Here is a 22,462-nt window from a genome sequence, read left to right on the forward strand (position 1 = left end):
CCAGAGACAAGAGAGCCAAGGGACCACAGACTACAACTTCAGAAACAGAGACACAGTGTATCTTTTCTTCTTTAAGCTGTGATGATGTAAGGTTGAAAAACATCTAGCTAGTCTGTGGAAGGACAACATTATTTTAGAGAAGAATTTCAAAGCTTTAAGTTTATGTAGTTCAAAAAAAATAGTACCTATGGCACTGATGATGGCTGAAGAGGGCTAAAGAAAGGCCTGCCTAGGTCTCAGGAACAAGCCTTGCTGTCTGATTGGTTGTCTTCAAAGTTAGAGAACGAGTGCATAGATATCTTTTTCAACAAGAATGCAAAAATGACTGCGCTCATATTCAAGATTTATTAATCACTGTGTGTAGTCACTGCTAAATTAAAGGGCTAAAGGCAAGAGAGATAACAGAGGATTAACAATTCTGGCTATTAATCTCTATAAATAAAGGGAGCCCTTCGAATGGTCACAATTTCAACCAGTGTAAGTAATTGATTGAGTCACTTACAGACTACAAAGTTCTTGTTCATACATCTTTTCTATTCCCTTAACTCACACAATGCCCTCAGCTAAGGAGGCAATCAATAAGAGTGCTTGACACATTGCCAGAAGCTTTAATTTGTAAAAATTAATGAAAAAATAAGTGTGAAATTTATTGCTATGCTTCTTTTATCTGCTGGATTAGCCTCTCTGGACAAGACTAGCAACATTCCCCCAAAGAGCTTACACAAACACAAGTATTTCTTCACTTCCCAGCTTCATTTACATACAGAACACAACGGAGAGGCTTCATTTAATTGGCAGAGGACGGATACAAAAAATACAGTTGGTTTAGACAGTCATCTAAGTCTTGGAGGAAACAATGGTTTATAAATGTAGAACCATAGAAAAGTCTGTTGGGGGGGGGGTTGAAAATCACATTTCCACCAAGAAAAGAGTGCGAATCTACTAGGGTTTGAAGGTAAGAAATGGGAAGGAATTCATAAGATGACACCAAGATGTTAAATATTGCCCATTTAACCTTTGAAATAGTTTCACTGCCACCTTCCCCTCGGGTGTGCTGGCTAGTTTTACGTAACTTGATCCATTCTAGAGTCACTGGAAAGGCTGGAACCTAAATTGAGAAATGCCTTCATAATACTGGCCTATGACATTTTCTTAACTAGCACTTGATCCATTCTAGAGTCACTGGAAAGGCTGGAACCTAAATTGAGAAATGCCTTCATAATACTGGCCTATGACATTTTCTTAACTAGCACTTGATTAGGGGAGGGCCCAGACTTTTGTGGGTGATGCCATCCTTGAGGTCATACACTCTATAATAGGCTGAGTAAGCCATAAGCAGGAAACCAGTAAGCAGAACCCCTCCATTGCCTCTCTATCAGCTCCTGCCTGCAGCAGGTTCCTGCCCTATTTGATTTCCCATAGTGACTTCCTTCAGTGATGAAAAATGATGAGAAAGTGTACATTGAGTGAGCCAATTCCGTCTCAACTTTCTTTTTATCATGGTGTTTAATCATCACAGCAACAGTAACCCTAAGATAAAAACCCCAAGACAACCCTAAAAAACAATTCCAGAGGTTGAATATTGCTGTGACAGATCTGGCCGTGTGTTTTGGGGACAATTGGGGAAGGACTTTAGAACTTTTAGGCTGAAAAGCCATTGAATGTTCAAAGTGCGGTGAACTGTTCTGTGGGAGCTTGGAAGATGAGAATGTTGAGAGAAACCAGAGGATGGAGACCTGACTTGTGAAGTTTCGGAAATTTAAAGACTGGGGCCAATTGCTATTTTGACTTTTTGGGGATGGAGTTGAGCTTGATTAGCAAGAAACCTGAGCTACTGAAAGAAAATCATTACCGGGACCATTGATGCTGGCTAGCTGAAGCCGAGAAATTACCAGTGATCAAGAAGAGATCAGCATCATTGGAAATACTTCCCAGATTCCACTGGGAACCAGCACATAGGAGCTGTGTTTCAGACATGGTCAAGGCTGTACCCTTTACTGGCAGCTGAACTCCATAGTGCAAGAACCACCCAGGTGATACTGGTTTTGAAGGGACCATGGAGAGCAGCTGAGGTTTGCTACTGTGTGGCAGGGATGGAGTCTCTGAGGAGAGCCCAGCAGAGGCTATTGATGAAAGCACAGCCCACTTGCAGCAGAAGACTCTAGAACTTTGGCGATGCCAGTGCTGTGTGATGGCCACCAAGAGCAGTGTCAGCAGTGGAGTGGAGCCGTATGGAGCCTAGGAGACAAGCTGTGTGTGCTGCAGAGAGCAGACACAGAGAAATGACCCAAACCCTCTGTAGAAGCCCAGAAGGCAGTTATCAAATCCCTGCATTTACACACTGGGTTATTTATACTGTCCAAGTTTGGTTTTGCTTGATCTGATTGTGACTGTGCCCTGTTTTTTCCCTTAAAAAAGATTTATTTATTTAATATATATGAATACAGTATTGTCTTCAGACACACCAGAAGAGGGCCTCTGATCCTATTGCAGATGGTTGTGAGCCACCATGTGGTTGTTGGGAATTGAACTTAGAACCTCTGGAAGAGCAGTTAGTGCTCTTAACCTCTGAGCCATCTCTCCAGCAGTTTTTCCTTCTTGAAGCAAGAAAATATTTAACTTTTTTTTTTTTTTTTTGATTTCACAGGAGTCCATAGCTGAGAGATATTTGAATTTTAAAAGGCTTTGGATTTTAGTGAGACTAAATTTGCAAGTATTTGAGTTTTTTAAAGGCCATGGGGCTTTTTAAATTTGAAATATTTAATACTGTAATGTTTGTATTAATGTGAGATATTAGGGGTGAACAAGAAAGGGAAGGTTGTGGCTTAATAGTGACTTGTTGGCATGTCAAGTGGACAAGGGCCAGCTGAACAAGTTAGTTTATGTTAACTTGACATAATCACTGGAAAGGAGGAAATCTAAATTGAGAAGATGCCTAGATAAGATCTGGATATAGGAAGTTTCGTTCATTCTTTCTCCCCCCCCCCAGTAGTTCATCTTCTCTTATTAGATATTTTTTTTACTTACATTTCAAATGTTATCTCCTTTCTCGGTTTCCCCTCTAGAATATCCCTATCCCATCCCCCGTTACCCTGCCTTTATAAGAGTGTTCCCTGATCCACCCACCCATCCGGCTTCCCTGCCCTGGCATTCCCCTATACTGAGGCATTGAGCCTTCACAGGACCGAGGGCCTCTCCCCTCATTGATGCCTGATAAGGCCATCCTCTGCTACATATGCAGCTAGAGCCATGGGTTCCTCCTTCTGTACTCTTTGGATGGTGGTTTAGTCCCTGGGAGCTCTGGGGGGTCTTGTTGGTTGATATTGTTGTTCTTCCTATGGGGTTGAAAACCCCTTCAGCTCCTTCAGTCCTTTTTTTAACTCCTCCATTGAAAACCCAGTTTTCAGTCCAATGGTTGGTTGAGAGCATCTGAGTCTTTATTTCTTAGGCTCTGGCAGAGCCTCTCAGGAGACAGCTATATTGGGCTCCTGTCAGTGTGTGCTTCTTGGCATTCACAATAATCTCTGAATTTGGTGACTGTATACGGGTTAGATTCCTGGGTGGGGCAGTCTCTGGATGACCTTTCCTTTAGTCTCTGCTCCACACTTTGTCTCTGTATTTCCTCCTGTGAATATTTTGTTCACTCTTCTTTTTTTATTGGATATTCTCTGTATTTACATTTCAAATGTTATCCCCTTTCCACCAATCCCATCCACCCTCTCTCTCCACTTGTTTCCATGAAGCTGCTCTCTCTCCCAACCACACTCTTACCTCACTGGCTTGGCATTTTCCTCCCCTGGGAAAACAAGCCTTCACTGGACCAAAGGCCTCTTCTCCCATTGATGCCAGAGAATGCTGTTCTCTGCTACATATGCAGCTGGAGCCATGGGTCTCTCCATGTGTGCTCACTGGTTGGTATTTTAGTTCATGGGAATTCTGGAGGGTTTGGTTGGTTGATAATGTTGTTCTTCCCATGAGGTTGCAAACCCTCTCAGCGCCTTCAGTTCTTTCTCTAACTCTTTCATTGGTGTCCCGTGTTTGATCTCATGGTTAGCTGCAAGCATCCTCATCTGTATCTGTATGACTCTGGCAGAGCCTCAAAGGAGGCATCTCTATCTGGTTCCTGCCAGTAAGTATTTCTTGGCATCAGCAATAGTGCTTGGGTTTGGGGGCTGCATATGGGGTGGATTCCCAGGTGAGGCAGTCTCTGGATGATCTTTTCTTCAATCCCTGCTCCACTATTTATCCCTGTATTTCCTCCTGTAAGTGTATTTTTTTCCCTTCTAAGAAGAACTGGGGAATCCATATTTTGTCCTTCTTTCTTTTTGAGCTTCATAAGTTCTGTGAATTGTTTCTTGGGTATTCAGAGTTTTTTGAGGCTACCCTTACCTTGCATGTTCTTTTGTGACTGGGTTACCTCACTCAGGATGATAGTTTCTAGTTTCATCCATTTATCTAAAGATTTTATAAAGTCATTGTTCCTAATAGCTGAGCAGTACTCCATTGTATAAATGTACCACAATTTCTGAATCCATTCCTCTGCTGAAGGACATCTGGGTTCTTTCCAGCTTCTGGCTATTATAAATAAGGCTGCTATGAACATGGAGGAGCATGTGTCCTTGTTAGATATTGGAGCATCTTTTGGGTATATGCCCAGGAGTGGTATAGCTGGGTCTTCAGGTAGTACTGTTAGGAAAAGGATGAAGAGAGTGGGGGGGGGTATGGCCGATGGAGGTGTGGCAAGGCCTGGAGGTGAGGAGGATGCCTCTGGGGGGATCCATGTTTGGAATTTCTTCCCCCCAGGGACCAGCCACACGATGGTATAGTACAGAATAGAGTTTATTCATTTATTTATTGGGGGAGTTAAGAGGGTAGTAGAGGCAGAGAGAGGGGGGGGGGAGATAGAGAAGGGAGTAAGCAGCCCCTTTTACAGTATCAGGTATTCTGAGTTGTGGGAATGACTGTGGGACCAGTGTCCAAGGTTTTCTCTGAGCACAAGTTCAGACTGAAGGGGTGGCATTTTTAAAATTAGTAATTAATGGAGGAAGACCCAGTCCAAGGTGGGTGATGCCTTTTCTGTGCTTTCTTAGAATGCATGCCGAGCAAACCACGGAGAGAAGCCAGTAAACCGCACCCCTCTATGACCTGTTGGTTTTAGATACAAGCTGTTTGAGGGTGATAGTTGGGTGGGTGCTAGGAATGAAGTAAATGATAGTTTTACTTTGAAGTATTAACAAATGCTTCCCTTTGGTAGTAACCTTCCTGTTGATTCACTAGTTGTATTCCATGTATTTTCAGGTTATGGTTTGTGAGATATCTCCTCTCTAATCATATCATGTTCATATTCTGCGTGTAAATGTTCTATTGCTGAGCTATATCTTTACCTCTTTGTTAAGACTATATATATTTGAAAATTTAAACATATACATATATAATTATAAATATAAAGTAAATATGTAATATATATGTATGTATGCATGTATGTATGTGTGCATGTGTGTGCATCTCTGTGCATTTGTGCACGTGCTAGCATATGAATACATGTGTATTTGGTTATTAGGGTGACATATTACAAATTTACTAGACTAGGGCACATTATTTTCATATTTATTAGGGCTAAGTATATTTCATCCATGCATAATGATTTTCACAATCAAGGCACTATTAATATATTTAAAGTTTGCCAGATTACTGAGAATATAGGAGCAGATTTGGGTCTTTCTCAATGCTTGGCTACCTTAGTAATAAACTCTCTTTGCAAAGATGATGGCCATGTAAGTAATAAACATCTTCTCATTCATTTAAATTTATATTTGATGAATTATAGTTAGGGCTTCCTCACCCTATGCCTGGCTTCCTTATTATTATTATTGTTGTTGTTGTTGTTGTTGTTTTTCTGAGACAGGGTCTCTTTCTGTAGTCCTGGCTGCCCTAGAGCTCGCTATGCAGACCGGGGTGGCCTCACACTCACAGAGATCTGCCTGCCTCTGCCTCCCAAGTGCTAGATTTAAGGCTTTGTGGTGTATCACCACATCCAGTCAGAGCTGCTTTGTTAATAAACTCTGTTTTTCAAAAATGAATTCATCAGAGGAATCACCATTTATGGTAGCTAAAGTTTTACAAAGTTCATTTATTTTTTAAAGATTCTTATATTTTAATTTAGAAATATAAATTACTTATAGCATGAATTATGATGACCCTTATATATTTTGTGTATTCAAGATTTTGAAGATTTATTTTAATTTAAATTACTATATGCCTCAAGCCTATGTAGGCATATAGATATGTGTATATGAATGCAGGTGCCCACATAGGCCTGAGGCATCAGATCCTCCTGGAACTAAAGTTATAGGTAGTTTGCAGCAGCCCAGCATGGCTTCTGGGTATAGTGGTGACTAGTTATTCTGCTCTGGGCTCTTGGTTGGTGACCACACGTGTCTCTGCACCTACCCAAGAGCTCTGGATTCATGAAAGAAACACACACACACACACACACACACACACACACACACACACACACACACCCTTCATAATTTGATATGCTTTGACTAGCTCAATGGCTGGACACTTCCAAACCTCCCTGTGGCTAACACACACTCCCCTCCAGTATTCCTGAGCCAACACCTTTTAAATCTCCATTTCATCTTTGATGCCCTGTTTCCTTCTGGGTAGCCTTCTCATGGGGTGGTTTTCCTTGGCACCCACATTGCTGGATGATTTCTCTCCTGCAGTTCTTAAATCTGATCTCTCTCCTTCTGCTTTATGGCAAATTTGTTCCTTTTCTTTGTGTCTTTCGCCTGCCGAGTCATTGACCATTAGCTCTTTATTGATTCATCAAAAACTAACTGGGGGCAGGGACCCTCAGTGTGTGGACATGCAGCCTCCCCTTTGAATCAAGACAAAGCATTAGAACTGGTTCCCAACATCTGGGAACTGAACTCAGATTATCTGCAAGAGCAGAACATGCTCTTAATTGCTGAGCCATCTCTCTAGCACTGTAAATATAACAGTTTCTTCAGATTATCAATTTATTTATAAGGAGCATAAGTTATTTGGGAGGCAGAGGCTTTTCTATAGAGCATGATCAGATCTTCAAGGACTGTGAAAGTCAGAGACAAAAATCCTTCCCACCAGGATTCTGAGATTTTCTTAGAGTATACTAGTATCTGAATATACTAGTGTAGTATAGTTACTGGAATGGAACCGTGGCACAAACCAATGAGTCCCTTGTCGTCACTCACAGAGCTTAATTTTGCTGCCAACTTGTATGTTTGTTGGAGGAGCATCCATTGATTTGGGAGAAATGCCTAGGCATCAGGTTGGTGCCATGTAAGCCTGGGGACATCAGAGGCATCGCAGGCTGTGTTCTTCCTTCCAAGGTTCTTTCTTTACAAAGGTTGCAATGAGAGCCATATCCATCTCAACCAGCAGCCCAGGGTTTACCTCATCAGTGCCCTTCTCAGAACTCGAGTTCTTGGCCTTTCCCCTCCTAGCCTACTCTTTGCTCTTGGGCAGGATTTTCTATTTGTAATCCTTCCCTCTCCTTATTGAACAGAGACTCTAACTTTTGAGGGTATTAGCGTTAGTGACAGAATTTAGAGGTGAGGCAGAGAGTGTGAATGTTTGACAAACACAGCTGTGGTCTTCCTTTGAACACTTTCCTGAACCCAAATAAGAATTGGAGCCTCTATGTTCACATTTGAATCTATTCAATTCAAGCAGGCAAATTGTTTCTGAGATTATGCTGCTGAGTTAGAGAAGAGACATATTTGCCCCTTAGGCATAGGTGACCCAGTGACTAAAGTGGCCTAAGACTGCAGCTTATGCCACAAGCCCATGAGTCATCAGTCTGGCAATGATGTCATCCCGATAGAAGAACAGGATTAGAAATACTTCAGCTTTTTACAGTGATTTAAAAAATGGGTTTATGTTCTACCAGGAACTTGGGGCATCCTATCAGCTTATTAGTATTTGTGTCTGCGCTAAAGCAGGCATGATTTAAGTGGTAAATGCAGAGGGCATGGTTTTACATGTAAAGGTTTGCTTCTCACCAAAACAAATACAACTAACCCTCAACTGAACAGGAGTTTTATGAAGAATTTAAATTTATCTGACTTTACAAAACCATGATTCTAAGTGTTTGGCTTATTTAGCAACAAACGTGAGCTTTTTCCCCTTCCTTGAATAGAAGGACATCTTGGCATAAGAAATTTGTATGTATAAACTCAGTTGCGCTATTGGCAGGAAGTGCCACCTGCTGCCTTCAAGGAAAGACGTTTCCAGAAATACTAGGACAGATGTTTAACTACTGGTAGATGGGCCATTACAACTTTAAAATTGTCCGGTAATTTTCTTTGCATGTCAGAATGTAGGGCATTTGGGGGGAGGCGTCTTTCTAAAATCGAAGTATTCAGCCCCATTTAGTCTGTAATCATAATCCTTCACCGATGAGACTGGAGGTCTGGGTTGGAGATTTTTAAATGCCAGCCCATTGCTCTGGAATACCTGTCTTCCTGACCACTGGAATACCTGTCTTCCTGATACTAGAATATATGTCTTTCTGATCACTGGAATACCCGTCTTCCTGACCACTAGACTATGTCTTTCTGACCACTTCCAGATGATAGACTGAAAGTTAAAAGCATCCAACTCATGCAAAAGCTTTTATAGAAATGAATATTTCAAACAAATGTGTCTTTATGAATCTAAGAGTTGATGCATGCCAATAATATTAGCTTTAATTATATTTAGACCCTTTGGAATAAAGCCATGCAACAGATAAGTGAGGTCTGCTTTTATTTCCATCCCTCATACTTGCTCCTACCCTTTCTGTAAAGAATGACTCACAGACCAGTCTTGGCCCAGATAGCAAGAAAAGGAATTAAAGAAAGAATACAAGGAAGATGGGGTCTCCTCTCTGCTTTCTACACTGACACCCTGGATGCTGAAATTAAGATGCCAACTTCTCTATCTTTGGCAAATATTTACCCCTTTCTACTCATTGTCTGTTTCTCATTTCTCATTCTCTGTGATCAAGTGCAACTAGATGTTAGCACTATTGAAGGCTGAGGTCATTTCACAGAGCATACTAATTTGCCCTGGTCTGTCTGTAAAATGTTTTCAAATCTCAAGCTCAGCGTATTTTGTCTCTGGATGTTTAGAAAAGACCATTTATAACAGAAGTTGTCACTCCTGTGGCAGACTTCTTCTACAAGTGATAATGAACCTGGCCATGTTTGTACAAAAGGATAAAGTCTCAATAAGTCACAGCTTTCCTCTGGCAGGGCATTATCACTACCAAGGCAGTCTGTAGTACCTGCAGATTGGTTGAGAGCAAAATCACATTTTACAGATGTCTGATATCTAACTGCAGAGTCCTCATTTCCCCAACCCCCGGAATGAATTAATTGTCAGAGGAAATTATGCAGATAACTTTCAAGCAGTTACCCTGATAACAAATTAACACTCAGAGTAGCTATGTGCATCCATTGTACTGATACAAGTCAACATGCCCGATGCAGCTTTATATTCTTTGGGGTAATAATGATTCGCATCACTGTGCAGAGACACCGGGGAGGCCCTTCTCACCATCTGGAAACTGACACCTTAGTTTCTCTATTTTCAGTCTCCAGTCTCTGTGCTGAGGTTGTGGTCCCACTGTTGTCTCGCAGCTGGTTGTAATATCATCACTGCTGAGGGGGATGTAATGATTCTTTATTTATTACACGTAGTTTCTGTGGGTTTATCAGAAGTGGATAAAAGAACTTCTAGTCTCAGAAAGTTATGACGGCACAGAGAGTAGCTCACAGGGCCAACTGGCTCATTATCTAAGAGAAGTTTTCAGGTGATCCAGTCAAATAACTGGTTTACTAAATTTTAATATCCCCATCATCTAATCTATTGTGTTTACAAATCATCTAATTTGATTTCTACAGAACCATAATCCCAAGAAGTTAGATTTTCTGGCTACGTCTTTATTATTTTACTTTCATGTACAAATCAAATTGACAGTTACATTGAGAGTTGTAAACACAATTACCAGCTTGACTAAGGAGCTTGTATTTTTTTTTCTGACACCATATCCATAAATTTGCAATCAGTTCTCAGCTAGAAAATTGCATGTATACAATACCAAATTGTACTATTTACAGTTGTTAGCAGATTAAAGCCTACTGCCCATGCCCTATGGGTCTATGATGCTGCATAGAGGTGAAGCTACTGGGCTGGGGTGTGGCTCAGCTATAAAGTATCTGTTTTGCCATGTCAGGGCCCTGGACTCTGTTACCAGCATTAAAAAAGAAAAGGACAAGTGAGGAAGGCAGGGCTATTTAACTTGTGGTTTCTTTTATTTTTCCTCCTCCTCCTCTTCTTTATCCTCTTTCTTCTCCTCTCCCTCCTCCTCTTCTTCTTTTATGATTCTCAATGTACTTGAAATATCTCATAACAGAAAATGTTATTTAGGGCAATTTGATTCACATTAACCAATTTGGAAAGGATAAAAGGATTTTGTTTTTATTTTTGGCTTTTAATTTTCTGGAATTTGGGACTTGATGAGAAAAAGCCATCAAAGCTTGGCACATAGCTACTGAATTATCATATCAAGTCAAACTCAACTTTATATTAAGAAGGTACAAAAAAAAGAGAGAGAAGAGACAGAAGATATAGCAGAGAGGTCCCAGCTGAAGGAGTTGATCTAGATGATGGAAGATGACCTAGGGAGAGCTAGTCTTCCTGAAGAGGGATTTCTGAATCAAGGACAGACTGGATAATAATACAGGAGGGTTTAGTATCTTGGTGTAATAAATACAGAACGCAGGATAATTTGGCTAAGTTAAATTTTATCATCAAACAGTAATTACAAGATCCCTAGCTAAGGTAAGGAACACTAAGATCATCTTCACAAAATTTGAAAGGACAGAATCATTCAGTCTACATGCATACCTTAATTTACTCATTATGTGTGATTCTATTTGGCCATTCAGTTAAAGTAAGCTAAACTGTGTTGGTCTAGTGATTGAGTTACCACCTTTGTCAAGGACAACTTTAGGCTTGGAGAGAGGTTCCTGACAAAGGGGTGTTTAGTAGCTGGGAAAGAAATGACTTGAAGTCACTTGTGGTTACAAGCTGACAGCTCTGTGTTCTACATGGGGTGGCTTTCCAGATAGCTTTTGGCTAGAGACAATTCTCTGTTTAAGGTAGCTCCCTGCTCAAGACAGCTCTCTGTTAGAGACAGCTTTCTTACACTAGGAAAATTTGTAAAAGATCCCTGGAAAGATCATGGGTTTTCCAACCAAAGTTGGGAAAGCTGCTAGAAAAAAATACTTGGGATTTCCAGCCAAAGTCAGAGAACCCACTGGACAAATAAAAAAAAAAAGCTTCTAGAACAGATTCTAAAAGAGCTATGTTAGCTTTCTAAGTGATTTGTGGGTTTTCTGACCAAGGTCAGAAATCCTGTTAGAAAAAGTCTAAAAGATCTGTGTTCACTCTTCAAGCAGTAGTCCTCCTTGGATAGCTAGCTCTCTCTTTCAGACCAAAGCCCAGACTTTAATTTACATATCATATTACATATGGTCATTTATTTTAGGTTCTCTCTTGATTATCCCAAGAATCAGCATGTTATGGCCTTAGCCCCTTGATTCTTAGGAAAAGATACTTGCTTTCTTTTTTAACATTGCAAATGAATTTGAAGATCTGCCTGCCTTTATAAGCACAGAAAATAAATTAGCTGGGTGGGATCTCACTCTGAGATCCTATTACCCAGGGACTAAACTTGCTCAGTCCCAGGATGACCTTGATCTGAGAAATCTGCTTGCCTTTGTAAGCACAAACAACAAACTTAGCTGGGTGGGATCTTGCCTTACTCCCCAGACCAGATCTCATTATCTCCTTTCTTAGTATCTTTCTGACAAGCTGGTTCATTAGTGCAACTGTCTCTATTCTTTCAGGTCTGTGAAGCCCCTCATGCAACTTCTATTGCAGCCTTATATTTTGCATAGTTGAGAAATCCTATTTAATATATATTTGAACTCATGTTTTCAGAGTTTTTTCCCACAGCCTTAAGGGCTGTCTTGAAGGCTGTCTTGAAAAAAAAATTTGCCATTTTTGCTGAGGAACAGTGGTCACACCTTTACCTTCTAGACTTTTTCTGCTTCTAATTATCACGGAGTCATTAACGTTGGCAGAAAGAACATTTTCTGATAACCTTGGTAGGGAGAAGAAGGAACACAAAGTAAATCATGTACATTATTATACAAGCAAGTCTCATGCTTAGCAACTGTCAACACTCTTTGAAACCCACACCTTGCTAGCTCTGCTCCATGAGTGAAAATGTGTCACATCATCTCATCTAAAGCAGTCATGGAGGACTCAGCCCACTGTGAAACACAGAAACCATTTGTAAAGGAAAGTAAACAAATTTATTCAGGTAAGCGGAGAAAGTGAGAAAAACTCCCAATGTGCCTGTGTTCATGTGTGTGTGTGAATATATGTGCATAAAACATGTATGTATGCACATTTATGCATAGATTATAAGAAAAATATCACCCCAAAACAAGTGTTCAAAAATTTCTGAAATCCATACTTGCTTTTCTTCATGTTTATCTGTGTTTTAATCTTGATTGTGGAGATGTTTGCTGTAGGGCTGTATGGGAGCAATATGTGTGTTCCAGGTTGACCTCACTGAGTTCTGGATTTCAGTGATCTGGATATTTCTACAGGAATTAAAGGACAACTCCTAGAGAACTTCCTTATGTGTTACTTACTTTCTGATTAACCCATTTACTGTATTGTTAGGTTTTCCAGGTTTGCTTAAAGGTTATTTACTTTTCAGTGGTTCTTACACCTCACCTCTACACATACCCCATCTCATTTGTCATTGTAGCATAATGCTCATTAAACTTCTCTGGTTGTCACCAGGCACTTAATAAATCCACCTCTGGACTTCACTGTCTGTGAAATCTAGACAAATTTACTAGCTGATCTCCTTGCTTCCTCTGTGCCTCTTCTGAAACCATCTTTATTTTTCCAGCTGTCCCAACCACCCCCCACCACTGAACTGGGGTGTCTCTTCTGACAGCCCTTGAGAATTTATGCCCAATTCCTTCTTCTCTAAGTAAAGACAGAATTAGGTTAGGATCTGTGAAGAGGGAAAGTTTTGGTTAAGACTTATAATCTTGTTTAATGCAATGAGTTATTGCCTGACACACCACATAGCATAAATTCCCCCACCCACTCTTAACTGATATAATGAACTATATGAAGTTAAATGAATTATTGGCACTCCTCAATCTGCAATTCAACTGCATGTGGATGAAAAACTGCACAGACCTGCCATTTATCATAGTGGCTGACTGCCTGTGTTAGGAAGGCAGACGAAGAGCCAGTTGTAAATATTCAATACCAAATCGAAAGTTATGGTTACAATATCATTCTGTCTGGCTGAGCAACTCTTGATTTAAAATGAAGTGAAAATATACAGTAAGTGAGTTGATCAGGCAGCAGCCACACACCAAACTTTGATCTTAGTAATGAGCAGTTCAAGCTAGTCAGAATTGTTAGCTTTTTTTCCCCTCAGATTTCTGCAGAACGGGAGCCCCAAATCAAGGTGATCTTGTGTGGTTTCTTCTGAAATGTCCTCCTTGCTGTCACAGGCTCTGCTCCCACTCTGTCCCACTCAGTCACCCAGTCGTGCCCATCTGTGTCTTAATTTGTGTCTTGCAAGGACCAAGTCACATTTGATTAAAGGCCACTCCAGTGACCTCATCCATCCTTAATTAGTTTTGTTAATACTTTATCTCCAAATACAGTCATATCACATGGTCCTGGGAGTTAGAACTTCAGTGTATGAATTTTGAAAGAATACAGTTCAACCCTTTACAGCAGATAAGAAAGCCAAGGCATGGAAGAGCCAAATCAGTTACTGAGCTCCAGGATCTAGGTATGTTCTCACAGGTTTTATTTAACAATGTATTTAAAATTAAAAATAATGCAAGACATGTATTTTTAGCAACTCTAATTAGAATTTTCTCAATGTATTTTAATTTCTGTGTACTTGATATTAATGATAATCATTAAGAAAAGAGATATTCAGGAGAGTAGACCCCATACCTCACCTGTACAGCACCAGTAATGCTGGCCCTAGTCAAGGGGGTGTATCTGCCTCCATGTGGTCTGGGGGATGATGCACTCTCCCTAGTCAGCCCTCACTGACCCCTCACCTACAGCATCTGGGAGAGTTGTCCTTGTTACTTGCCACACTTCTTCTTTCTTGACTTTCTATATAGACTGTCACAGAGATTTAAATATTGTTTTTTCATGACTGATAATCATATTTTAAGATTAGTGAACAAAACATCTTCATCATTACTCTGAATTGTACAGTGATGTGTGAGGTGTGAAGGTCTGACATGTTTGTCATTCCCTATTGCTTCTAGATTGAAGCAATAAACACACACACACACACACACACACACACACACACACACACATACACACACACACAGAGCTAACTGAGGTAGCAGCATGATTTCAGATTCGGGACACAGAGAAATGGAACTGCAGCTGAGCAGGAAGCTTCTTTCCTGTGGTCTAGCTCTTCTATCTGGAGACGCTCTGGATGCTGCTGAGGGAGAAATTCATTAATGGTTTTACTCGGTAGTTGACTCTATGCTACCCTGCCAGCCAGCCAGCCAGGGGAGATGTGGCTGGTTCATAACAGCAAGATTGTTTCGAGGCTATCCAACAGTGTTTTGGATGGAATGGAGGTCTGTTTTATAGGAGGAAACACATGTCTAAAACCTGATCAAAAGTCTATGGGGAGGTCACACTCTAGGGGAGGGACATGTGACTGCTAAATGGATGCCCAGCCACACTGCACTCTGAGGGTTGATGTTTATGCTCACAAGCGAGTGCTGCTCTTCAACTGTTAGTAGTGGATAACGGTTAATGCCGAGGCTTGTGACTCGTCCCCATGCTTCCAGGAGGTGACTGTTGTGTGCCCCTCCCTGTATGGAAAGTCTGTTCTACTCTCAACAGTGTTCAAGGAACATCTTAGAAGGTGGGGCAGAAACATTATGAGGACCAGAAGGCAGGGAGGAGTGCTATGAAACATAGTGTGTGCTGACCATAGTCACCTGCACACACACAATGCGATGGGAAAATATAAAGGCGACTAGTTGGGAAGGAAAATAGGCCTATAAGTTGGGAGATAATAGGAGAGTGTAACTGTAATGGGAGAGAGGGATATGGTCAGATTACATTGTATATATGTGCGTGAGACTTGTCAGGACCCCAAATTCTATTAATTACAAAATTTAATAATTACAAATTTTACTATCACATCATAGTAACATGACAAGTTTTTGATTCTACAAATTATTGAATATTTTGTGACATTTTTCTACGGCCAATAAACAAGAATTCCCACACACTTTTAAAAAATTGAACAGCTTTATTTTAAAAAACAAAGGTAAATGTACAGATTTTAAAAGTATTTTTGTATAAAAGTATATGAATACATTTTTGTCAGTACTTGGTTTTTTTAGAGTTTTGATAGTATGCCTTAAAATCTTACTAGTTACAATGAGCATAAAGTACATGTAAAGCAAGAAATAGTAAAAATTTTCTTGGTGGGTAATAATTAAGCATAATGATTTTTTATTTCTTTTTTTGGCCATTGTTTTTCTTGAACTTCATATAGTTTGTAAGTTGTTTCTGGGGTGTTCAGAGCTTTCTAGGGTTAGTATCCAATTATCAGTGACTGCATATTATATCTTTTCTTTTGTGACTAGGATACCTCACTTGAGATATTCCTCAATTGAGAACTTTTTGTTTAGCTCTGTACCCCATTTTTTAAATAGTGTTGATTGATTCTCTGGTGTCTAACTTCTTGAGTTCTTTGTATACCTTGGATATTATGCCTCTATCAGATGTGAGGTTGGTAAAGATCTTTTCTCAATCTGTTGGATGCCATTTATTTTCTTGACAGTGTCCATAGCCTTACAGAAACTTTGCAATCTCATTAAGTCCCATTTGTCAATCTTTGAAATTAGAGCACGAGACATTGATGTTCTGTTCAGGAAATTTTCTCCTGTGCCTATGTGTTCTAAGTTTTCTCCTACTTTCTCTTCTAATAGTTTCAGTGTACCTGGTTTAATGTGGAGATCTTTGATCCACCTGCACTTGAGCTTTGGACAAGGAGATAAGAAAGGGTCTATTTTCAATCTTCTGCATGCTGAGTGCCAGTTGGACCAACACCATTTGTTGAAGAGGCTGTCCTTTTTCCATTGAATGTTTACAGCTCCTTTGTCAAAAATCAAGTGACTACATATGTGAGGGCTCATTTCTGGATCTTCTATTCTATTCCATTGATCCATGTGCCTATCTCTGTACAAGTACCATGCCGTTTTTAACACAATTGCATTGTAATATAGCTTGAGGTCAGGGATGGTGATTCCCACAGATGTTTTCTTGTTGTCGAGGATGGATTTTGCTCTTCTAGGTTTTTTGTTATTCCAGATGAAATTGCACATTGCTCTTTCCAACTCTAAGAAGAATTGTGTTGGAATTTTGATAGGGATTGCATTGAATCAGTAGATTGCTTTTGGTAGGATGGCCACTTTTACAATGTTGATCTTTCCAATCCATGAGCATGGCAGATCTTTCCATTTTCTGAGATCTTCCTCGATTTCCTTCTTTAGAGATTTGAAGTTCTTGTCATACAGGTCCTTCACTTGCTTAGTTAGAGTCACATCAAGGTATTTCATATTGTTTGTGACTATCTTGAAGGGTATCTTTTCCTTAATTTCCTTCTCTGCATGTTTGTCCTTTGAGTAGAGGAAGGATACGGATTTGTTTAAGTTAATTTTATATCCAGCCACTTTGCTGAACTTGTGTATCAGCTGTAGAAGTTCTCTGGTGGAATTTTTGGGGTCACTTACATACACTATCATTTCATCTGCAAATAGTGATGTTTTTACTTTTTCCTTTACAATTTGTATCCCATTGATTTCCTTTTGCTATCTAATTGCTCTGACCAGGAACTCCAGTACTATATTGAATAGGTAGCGGGAGAGTGGACAGCCTTTTTGAGTCCCTGATTTTAGTGGGATTGTTTCACATTTCCCACCATTAAGTTTGATATTGGCTATTGGTTTGCTGTATATTGCTTTTATTATGTTTAGGTATGGGCCCTGTTCTTTCCAAGACTTTTAACATGAAGGGGTATTGAATTTTGTCAAATGCTTTCTCAGCATCTAGTGAGATGACCATTAAATTTTTATCTTTGGGTTTGTTTATATGGTGGATTTTGTTGATGGATATCCGTACATTAAACCATCCCTGCATCCCAGGGACAAAGCCTATTTGATCATGGTGAATGATCATTTTGAAGTGTTGTTGGATTTGGTTTGCAAGGATTTTGTTGAGTATTTTTGCATCAATGTTCATAAGTGAGATTGGTCTGAAGTTCTCTTTCCTTGTAGGGTCTTTGTGTGGTTTATGAAAGAGGGTTATTGTGACCTTGAAAAATGAGTTAGGTAGTATTCCATCTGACAATATTTTATGGGATTGTTTGGAGAGTATTGGTATTAGGTCGTCAATAAATGTCTGATAGAATTCTGCACTGAACCTGTCTGGACCTGGGCTTTTTTTGGTTGGGAGGCTTTTGATGACTGCTTCTATTTCTTTAGGTGTTATGGGATTATTTAGATGGTTCACCTGGTCCTGGTTTAACTTGAGTATCTGGTATTGTCTAGGAATTCATCCATTTCCTCCAGATTTTCCAGCTTTGTTGAGTATAGGCTTTTGTAGTAGGATCTGATGATTTCTTGAATTTCCTCAATTTCAGTTGTTATGTCTCCACGTTCCTTTGTCATTTTGTTGATTTGGATATTCTCTCTTTGCCCTCTAGTTTGTCTGGCTAAGGTTTTATCAATCTTGTTAATTTTCTTAAAGAAGCAGCTCTTGGTTTTGTTGATTCTTTGAATGGTTCTTTTAGTTTCTATTTGGTCAAATTCTGCTCTGAGTTTGATCATTTCTTGCCATCTACTCCTCTTGGGTGTATCTGCTTCCTTTTGTTCTAGAGCTTTCAACTGTCCTGTCATGTTGCTAGTGTATGTTCTCTCCAGTTTCTTTTTGGAAGCACTCAGAGCTATGAGTTTTCCTCTCAGTACTGCTTTCATTGCATCCCATAGGTTTGGGTATGTTGTTGTATTTTCATTTCCTTTTCTTTTTCTTAAAACAACTTTATTTTACAAAACAAAGATAAATGTACAGATTTTAAACATTTTTTGCTTAAAATTATACATTTTTTGTCAGTACTTTTTTCAGATTTTAACATAATTTTTACATAAAACTATATGAATATATTTTTTAATCAGTACTTGATTTTTTTCAAGGTTTGATTTTATGCCTTGAAAACTTAATAGTAACAATGAGCTAAAGTACATGTAAAACAAAATGTAACATGGAAATAGTTAAAGTTTTCTTGTTTTGTAAATATTTTTTTTGTTTTGTTTTCTTTAATTCTTGGGCTTCATACAGTCTGTGAGTTGTTTCTGGGGGAGTGCAAGCTTCTAAGGTTAGCATCCCACTATCAGTGACTGCATATTATGTCTGTTCTTTTGTGACTGGGTTATCTCACTCAGGATGATATTCTCTAGATGCAGTCATTTTCTTAAGAATTTGGTTAAGTCATTGTTTCTGGTGGCTGAGTAGTATTCCATTGTATAAATGTACCACAATTTTTGTATCCATTCATCTTCTGAAGGACATCTGGGTTCCTTCCAGCTTCTGGCTATTATAAATAGAGCCACTATGAACATTGTGGTGCATATATCTTTGTTGTGTATTAAAGTGTCTCTGGGGTATATGCCCAGAAGTGGAATAGCTGGGTCTTCAGGTAGTACTATATCCAATTTTCTGAGGTATCGCCAGACAGATTTCCAGAGTGGTTGTATTAGCTTGCAACCCCAACAACTGTGGAGAAGTGTTCCTCTTTCTCCGCAGCCTCGCCAGCATCTGCTGTCATCTGAGTTTTGGATCTTGGCCAATCTGACTGGTGTGAGGTGGAATCTCAGGGTTGTTTTGATTTACATTTCCCTGATGGCTAAGGATGTCGAGCACTTCCTCAGATGTTTCTCGGCCATTCGGTGTTCCTCAACTGAAAACGTTTTGTTTAGCTCTGTACCCCATTTTTTAATAGGGTTATTTGATTCTTTGGTGTCTAGCTTTTTGAGTTCCTTGTACACCTTGGATATTAGGCTTCTATCTGATGTGGTGTTGGTAAAGATTTTTCCCATTCTGTTGGTTGCCGTTTTGTTTTCTTGACAATGTCCTTAGCCTTACAGAAACTTTGCAATCTCATTAAGTCCCATTTGTTAATCTTTGACCTTAGAGGTTGAGCCATTTGTGTTTTGTTCAGGAAATTTTCTTCTGTGCCTATGTGTTCTAAGGTTTCCCCTACTTTCTCATCTAATAGTTTCAGTGTATCTCGTTTAATGTGGAGATCTTTGATCCACTTACACTTGAGCTTTGTACAAGGAGATAAGAAAGAGTCTATTTTCATTCTTTTGCATGCTGAGTGCCAGTTGGACCAGCACCATTTGTTGAATAGGCTGTCCTTTTTCCATTGAATGTTTACTGCTCCTTTGTCAAAAATCAGGTGACCATATACCTGAGGGCTCATTTCTGGATCTTCTATTCTATTCCATTGATCCACATGCCTATTTCTGTACCAGTACCATGCAGTTTTCAGCACAATTGCCTTGTAATATAGCTTGAGGTCAGGGATAGTGATTCCCGAAGATGTTTTTTTTTTTGTTGTTGAGGATGGATTTTGCTATTCTAGGTCTTTTGTTATTCCATATGAAATTGCACATTGATCTTTCCAATTCCATGAAGAACTGGGTTGGAATTTTGATGGGGATTGCATTGAATCTGTAGATTGCTTTTGGTAGGATGGCCATTTTTAAGATGTTGATTTTTCCAATCCATGAGCATGGGAGATCTTTTTATTTTCTGAGATCCTCCTCAATTTCTTTCTTTAGAGGTTTGAAGTACTTGTCATACAGGTCCTTCACTTGCCTAGTTAGAGTCACACCAAGGTATTTCATGGTTTTTGTAATGATTGTGAAGGGTACGTTTTCCCTAATTTCTTTCTCCACATGTTTGTCCTTTGAGTACAAAAAGGCTACTGATTTGTTTGAGTTAATTTTGTATCCAGCCACTTTGCTGAACTTGTTTATCAGCTGTAGGAGTTCTCTGGTGGAATTTTTGGGGTCACTCAAGTACACTATCATGTCATCGGCAAAGAGTGATGTTTTTATTTCTTCCTTTCCAATTTGTATCCCCTTGATCTCCTTTTGCTGTCTAATTGCTCCAGCCAGGACTTCCAGTACTATGTTGAATAGGTAGGGGGAGAGTGGGCAGCCTTGTCGAGTCCCTGATTTTAGTGGGATTGTTTCAAGTTTCTCGCCATTAAGTTTGATGTTGGCTGTTGGTTTGCTGTATACTGCTTTTATTATGTTTAAGTATGGGCCTTGGATTCCTGTTCTTTCCAGGACTTTTAACATGAAGGGGTGTTGGATTTTGTCGAATGCTTTCTCAGAGTCTAGTGAGATGACCATGTGATTTTGGTTTTTGAGTTTGTTTATATGGTGGATTAAGTTGATGGATTTCCTTATGTTAAACCATCCCTGCATCCCAGGGATGAAGCCTACTTGGTCATGATGAATGATCGTTTTGATGTGTTCTTGGATTCGGTTTGCAAGGATTTTATTGAGTATTTTTGCATCAATGTTCATAAGTGAGATTGGTCTGAAGTTCTCTTTCCTTGTAGGGTCTTTGTGTGGTTTAGGTACGAGAGTTATTGTAGCCTCAAAAAATGAGTTGGGTAATATTCCATCTGATTCTATCTTTTGGAATAGTTTGGCGAGTATTGGTGTTATATCCCCAATAAATGTCTGATAAAATTCTGCACTGAACCCATCTGGACACTGGCTTTTTTTGGTTGGGAGGCTTTTGATGACTTCTTCTATTTCTTTAGGTGTTATAGGGTTATTTAGGTGGTTTACTTGGTCCTGGTTTAACTTTGGGACCTTGTATCTGTCTAGGAATTCGTCCATTTCCTCCAGATTTTCCAATTTTGTGGAGTATAAGTTTTTGTAGTAGGATCTGATGATTTCTTGAATTTCCTCAATTTCAGTTGTTATGTCGCCACTTTCCTTTCTGATTTTGTTAATTTGGATACTCTCTCTTTGCCCTCTAGTTAGTCTGGCTAGGGGTTTATCAATCTTGTTGATTTTCTCAAAGAACCAACTCTTTGTTTTGTTGATTTTTTCAATGGTTCTTTTTTTTTCTATTTGGTCTATTTCTGCCCTAATTTTGATTATTTCTTGCCGTCTACTCTTTTTGGGTATGTCTGCTTTTTTTTGTTCTAGGGCTTTTAGCTGTGCTGTCAGGTTGCTGATGTGAGCTCTCTTCTGTTTCTTTTTGGAAGCACTTAGGGCTATGAGTTTTCCTCTCAATACTGCTTTCATTGCATCCCATAGGTTTGGTATGTTGTGTTATCGTTTTCGTTGAATTCTAGAAAATCCTTAATTTCTTTCTTTATTTCTTCTTTGACCCCGCTATTTTTTAGCAGAGCGTTGTTTAGTTTCCATGTGTATGTGGGCTTTTTTTGTCTTTGTTGTTGTTAAAGAGCAGCCGTAGACCATGGTGATCTGAGAGGATGCATGGGAGTATTTCAATCTTTTTATATCGATGGAGGCTCATTCTGTGTCCAATTATGTGATCAATTTTCGAGAAGGTGCCATGGGGTGGTGAGAAGAAGGTGTATTCTTTTACTTTAGGATAGTATGTTCTGTATATATCTATTAATTCTCGTTGGTTCAAAGTCTCTGCTAGTTTTGCAGTGTCCTTGTTCAGTTTCTGTTTCCCTGATCTGTCCATTGGTGAGAGTGGGGTATTAAAGTCTCCCACTATTATTGTGTGGGGTGAAATGTATTTTTTGAGCTTTAGTAGGGTTTCTTTTATGAATGTGGGTGATTTTTTGTTTGGAGCATATATGTTAAGGATTGAGAGTTCCTCCTGACAGATTTCCCCGGTAATGAGTAAAAAGTGTCCTTCCTTATCTTTTTTGATAACTTTTGGTTGGAAATTTACTTTATTCGATATTAGAATAGCCACTCCAGCTTGCTTCTTGAAGCTGTTTGCTTGGAAGTTTTTTTTCCCACCCTTTTCCTCTGAGATAGTGTCTGTCTCTGTCTCTGAGATGAGTTTCCTGTATGCAGCAAAAGGCTGGATTTTGTTTATGTATCCAGTCTGATAGTCTATGTCTCTTTATTGGGGAGTTGAGACCATTTATGTTAATAGATATCAAGGAATAGTTGTTTCTGTTTCCTGCCATTATTGCTTTTTTGTGTTGAGTTGTGTCTGTGTTTTTTTCTTCTTTTAGTTTTCTTGT

The sequence above is a fragment of the Micromys minutus genome (genome assembly GCF_963924665.1).
Source record: "Micromys minutus genome assembly, chromosome: 20".
Classification (NCBI taxonomy): domain Eukaryota; kingdom Metazoa; phylum Chordata; class Mammalia; order Rodentia; family Muridae; genus Micromys; species Micromys minutus.